Here is a 6,201-nt window from a genome sequence, read left to right as displayed (position 1 = left end):
ACCAAACAATAAAACCCAACTTGAGCTGTTTTCAGGTTTGACACACTGTATTCTTTTCAACTTTCGATGTTGTTGGTGGATCATGTTAAAAAAAATCCAAATTCTAAAGACACGATGTTGGCATCTATTTTTGGTAGCTTCTAGCCTTCTAGTATGAAATTTACACGTAAATTAAAGTTTCAAAATTAGATGATATTCTGTTTAGAATATTTCGAAGAAAAAAATTGGCCATTTTTAGTATCCTCATCTCATTATGAATATATTACTATCATTTTCAAAATGAATGACGCAAGTTGATGAAGAAAAATAAATAAATAAAGGAAATGACATGTATACAGTTTAGTTTATAAATTAAGATGAAAAGATTGTTTTGATCATCAGGGTAATAAGGGCCGTGGTTGATATTTGTTTAACTCTAACTTTGATAAACATGCGGATTAGACTTGACGAGTCACTTGATGTCAACTTTAGACTTATTGGATTATTAGAGGAATGAGTAGGCCATAGCCAATTAGTCATTATCTTATAGCCAATTAGTCATTATCTATACTAGTATTTTTACAGCAGTTTTTGCTCAAAAATATTTTTTAGAAAGTTTTTACATTTAATATCATTTAATACTTATATTCATATCTAAACAAGGTTAGTTAATTCTCTCTACTATCCTTATAACCAAACAAGATTAAAATATTTTTAAAAAAACATATATATAATATTTTATAATTAATATAGATATTTAGAAGATTTATTCCATATTAAAAAAATTATTCTCATATCATCTTTTTTTTTATTTAAAAATTTAAATATAGTGAATCATCATATAATGCATAAAGTTAATAAAAATGTATATTTTTCCTGCATATATTGTGATTCGAATTTTTTTAAACGAACATATATTACTTAATTAATATAAAAAGTGTGTGTTCAACCTATATATATAGTAAAATTACCATATATAGTAAATTATAGAATTTTAAGAAGTTTATAATTTATAACTGATATATCTAAACTTAATAAAAAAGTTTAAAATTATGAATATTTAAACATATTAAATTTTCAAAATATTATAAACGAGTTATATTACATGACGGGTTATATGACATTACATGATTGAATTGATAATACTACAAAATAAAATATCATTAATATGATACTTCAATACGGGTTAAATCCTTATTTTACTATTTTAACAACACCAATATAAAATATCTCGAATCAAACTGATTTAACTAAGATTGTATTAAACAAAAATTGTTGTACGTATACCACAAATTATATACTAAATCAATAAAATTAACAAAAGATTATATTAACAAAATTAGTATTAAAATAGTACGTTGACAAAAAAAAAAAAAACTTATCCCGCGATGTACCGCGGGTCATAATCTAGTTTGCATTTGTCAACATTCACACCTATCCGAGCTACTATTTATGTGTGTGTTTTCTTATGTTTTAAGTAATATTCCAATTTCCACGATATTTACTACTACTTGTTAATCTCCATTTGCTTGTCAATGGTCTTGTTTCTTAAGTTTGTTTCATCAGCCTTTATTCAAAAGATATTTATAGACCTCATCGTGAAGATGATAATTAGGAGGCATGTGAAACGAATCTATCCAAATCAGCCAGTTTAACTAGCGGTTTATATTCGTTGACTAAATTGGGCAACTTGAAATGATAAAGAAACTATTGTATACATTGAGATATTTATGTTTAGGTCAATTCGAAGTTCGACCATAAATCAACATATTCATTTATTACAAACTTATTTTTAAAAAAATTGTCATACGTACGGACCATTGTTCTGTTGGACTAACTCTTTTAACATGTTAGACTCAATCTAGAGGTCAATATTCTGAACAGACTAATTATTTCATTCTAATCCGATCTTTATAGGTTAATTCACAAATTTCAAACTATATGCATCTTCATATCGAAATAACTCTCCTGTGAGATTGTCTTTGCCTCTTTTGTCTTCCCAATCCCAAGAGAATTAGATTCGTATAAGAAAATATCAAGTATTAAGATATATATGTAGTTTATAAATGTGCTAAGCTTTTTCCTTTTACTTGGCTCATCTTGTGTTGCATATAAATGATCAATGTAATCTCTGATTCATTAATGAGAAAACATTCTTTCAGAATTAATATGGTATCAGAGTGTTTAAACGCTCTCTCTTCTTCCTTTTTCTCAAGAACACTCTTCTAACAAACTCAAGAAAAATCTAATATCTCTGGAGATTATCATCCGATCTTCAATTTTTTCTTCTCGATCTTCATCAAATCGTTCCTTATCAACGATTCTTTGATTCGATTCTCTCAATTCAGCTCAGATCCAGCTCAGATCTCAAATCGAGTTCGGTAAACAAGATGAGTACATCGATCACCCAGCTTGTTTCTGCTTTCGCTTATGTTGTATTTGTTATTGTTCTTGAGATTCTGGCTTCCGCGATTTGGTTTCTACTTGTGCTTTGGCTCTGTAATTGAGTGATTTGAGTTCTCGCTTGGAATCTTTGCTGTTAGTGATTAGCTCTTGGGTTCTTGCTTTAATGGCTGCGAGTGATAATTCAACGCGTTCTTCTCCTGATCAGTACGATAATCCCTATTTCCTTCATAGCTCGGATCATGCTAGTATGGTTTTAGTATCTAATAGATTAAGTACTGGTTCAGAGTTTCATTCATGGCGTAGATCTGTGCGTATGACACTTAATGTGCGCAACAAATTGGGTTTTATTGATGTAACAATTCCCAAACCTCTTGAAGGTCTTCATCTCCATTTGATCTTGTTCATCTAGATGTTTGGGGTCCGTTTTCTATAGAGTCTATAGAAGGTTATCATTACTTCCTTACAATAGTTGATGATTGCACTCGTGTAACCTGGATATACACGTTAAGGAATAAAAGTGATGTTTCAAGATTTTTCCCAATTTCATTACATATGTTCAAACGCAATACAAGTCGAAAATGAAAGCTATTCGAACCGATAATGCTCCAGAGTTGGCTTTTACAGATTTGGTTAACACTTATGGTATGGTTCATCAGTTTTCTTGTGCTTATACTCCTCAACAAAACTCTGTTGTGGAGAGAAAGCATCAGCATTTGTTGAATGTCGCTAGATCATTGTTATTTCAATCTAATGTTCCTTTGCTCTATTGGAGTTCATGTGTTTACACTGCTGTCTTTTTGATCAATAGGATACCTTCTACTGTTCTAGATAATAAACTCCTTATGAGCTTTTTTGAATAAGACACCTGAATATTCTTTTCTCAGATCTTTTGGATGTCTCTGTTATGTGTCAACATTATTGAAAGATAGAAATAAAGTTAGTCCTAGGGCTGATAAATGTGTGTTCTTAGGCTATGCATCTGATTATAAAGGTTACAAAGTTCTTCATTTAGATACAAATATGGTGTCTGTCTCTAGGAATGTCATTTTTCATGAACACATTTTTCCTTTTAAAACTGAAATTCCTGCTACAGATATCTTTGACAATTGTGTGCTTCCTTTACCTGCTCCTCTCATAATTGATGACATTGATGCATCATTACATGACTCTACCATGCATCCACCATTATCATCTTCCTCTTCCTCACTCCCATCATTGAGCAATACACACTCTGGTGCCTCTCGTATAGAGACTCAACCTGTCGAGACGTTTGTCATCTCTTTGCCCATTACGAGACCGAAACGTTCGACTAAGGCTCCAGGTTACCTCTCTGACTATCACTGTTCTTTGATACAACATTCTAACTCCCACATTTCTATTCCTACACCAAAACAAATCACTACTCCATATCCTCTTTCATCTGTTCTTTCTTATTCCCACATCAATCCTTCATATCAGTCTTAAATTCTTTCTATTTCGATTGAAACCGAACCAAAGAATCTCAAACAAGCCATAATATCTGTGTGGTGTACAAAAGCTATGAATGTGGAGCTTGATGCTATGAAGGCTTTACGGACTTGGAGTGTGGAGACATTACCACCAGGTAAAAATGTGGTTGGTTGTAAATGGGTATACACGATCAAATACAATGTTGACGGTTCTATTGAACGATATAAAGCCAGATTAGTTGCTAAAGGTTTCACACAACAAGAAGGAGTTGACTACTTTGACACCTTTTCTCCTGTTGCTAAGCTTGCTAGTGTGAAAATGATTTTAGGTTTCGCTGCTAAAAAAGGATGGAGCTTGACCCAAATGGATGTGACGAATGCTTTTCTACACAGTGATCTGGATGAAGAAATTTATATGAGCTTACCGGAAGGATATACACCACTTGAGGGTACAACTCTGCCTCTGAATCCAGTTCTACGTTTGCATAAGTCTATCTACGTTTTAAAGTAGGCTTCCCGGCAATGGTACAAGTGTTTATCCAAAGCTTTGACTGATGAAGGGTATGAACAGTCTTACGCTGACAATACCCTGTTTACAAAGATAACAAGTACCTCTTACAATGCTGTCTTGGTATATATTGATGATATTCTCATAGCTAGTGATAGTGATGAAGCTGTTAGTTCTATCAAAGCTGCTCTGTCTTGTCAATTCAAGATGAAGGATCTAGGACCAGCCAAATTCTTCTTAGGTCTTGAAATTGCTAGAAATTCTACTGGGATTTCAGTCTGTCAACGAAAGTATTGTCTCGACTTACTAGCTGATACATGATTATTGGGTTGTAAACTGAAATCGGTTCCTATGGATCCTAAGATACCTTTGAGCAAAGAAACAGGGACTTTACTTGATGATGGCAAACCTTACAGGGAATTAATTGGACGTCTATTGTACTTGTGCATTACTCGACCTGACATCACTTTTGCAGTCCATCGATTGAGCCAGTTCCTTTCATGCCCGGCTGATGTACATTTCCATACTGCTCATCAATTACTGAAGTATCTTAAGAATAATCCAGGACATGGACTATTCTACTCTAAAGACACTGAGGTTTGTCTCAATGGTTTTGCTGATGCTGATTGGGGTACGTGTACTGACACAAGACGGTCCGTATCTGGAATTTGCGTTTTTCTGGGCTCTTCTTTGATCAGTTGGAAGTTTAAGAAGCAAGATGTGGCAAGTTCCAGCAGAACTGAAGCAGAATATAGAAGCATGGCTGTTGCGACTAAAGAAATTTTGTGGCTGGATATAATATTGAAGGATCTACATATTAAGGTGGAAAATCCGGCTAAACTGTTCTGTGATAACAAATCGGCTATGCATATAGCCAATAATCCAGTCTTTCATGAAAGAACTAAGCATGTTGAGATTGATTGCCACATCACAAGAGACCAAGTCAAGGCCGGTTTTCTTTCGGTTCTACATGTCTCTACTATCAATCAACTTGCATATATCTTGACGAAGCCCCTTCATCCAGGTCCCTTTCAGTCTATCCTCACTCGTTTATCAGTATCAAGCCTCTTCTTACAGAATGATTCGGTTTAAGGGGATCTATTAAAATATATATGTAGTTTATAAGTGTGTTAAACTTCCTTTTACTTGGCTCATCCTATGTTGTATATAAAGGACCAATGTACTCTCTCATTTGTTAATGAGAAAACATTTTTTCAGAATTAATATAAAGTACAATAGAGTTTACAGTTGAATATCTTTGTTTCTCTTAATGGCCAAATTTAATATGTGCTTTGGTTCCGCGATCCGTGTCTTATCCACGACTTATCAGTCCATATTTTTCAGCAAAGAGGGTCCATTCTCATAATATCTCGTCCTTAATGTCTCATTCAGTGTTATCCACTTCAATCTATTTATTTATATTTTATATACAGAGGGATCTTTTTCATATTTATATTCATATCTCTCTATCAATTACTTGATATAACAACAAATCTGCAAATCAGCCGTGACACGTCTCTTCTTATCTCTTAAACTATATATATCCACTGTATATTTTCTATAAACATATTGTATGAACAATAATATCCCATGTAACTTTCAACTCTACTTTTTTCCGAATGCTTTACCAAGAAAACATTTGTTTCAGAATCAATTTTATGAACAGTAGTAAAGAGAAAAGATAGAAAAACAAAAAGTAATTATGAATACATTAAGATTTACACAATTTTACAAAACAAAGTAAGGAACAAAAAAGTTAAAGGTGATAAAAAAAACGAAACAAAGAGTTCTTTTTCTTTTGAACTGTAATCACATATTCTTCACACACAAAAACAACCCCCAATACCAAAACAAAGCAAA

Source organism: Camelina sativa, chromosome 16 (genome assembly GCF_000633955.1).
Source record: "Camelina sativa cultivar DH55 chromosome 16, Cs, whole genome shotgun sequence".
Classification (NCBI taxonomy): domain Eukaryota; kingdom Viridiplantae; phylum Streptophyta; class Magnoliopsida; order Brassicales; family Brassicaceae; genus Camelina; species Camelina sativa.
This window is presented reverse-complemented; position numbering follows the sequence as displayed.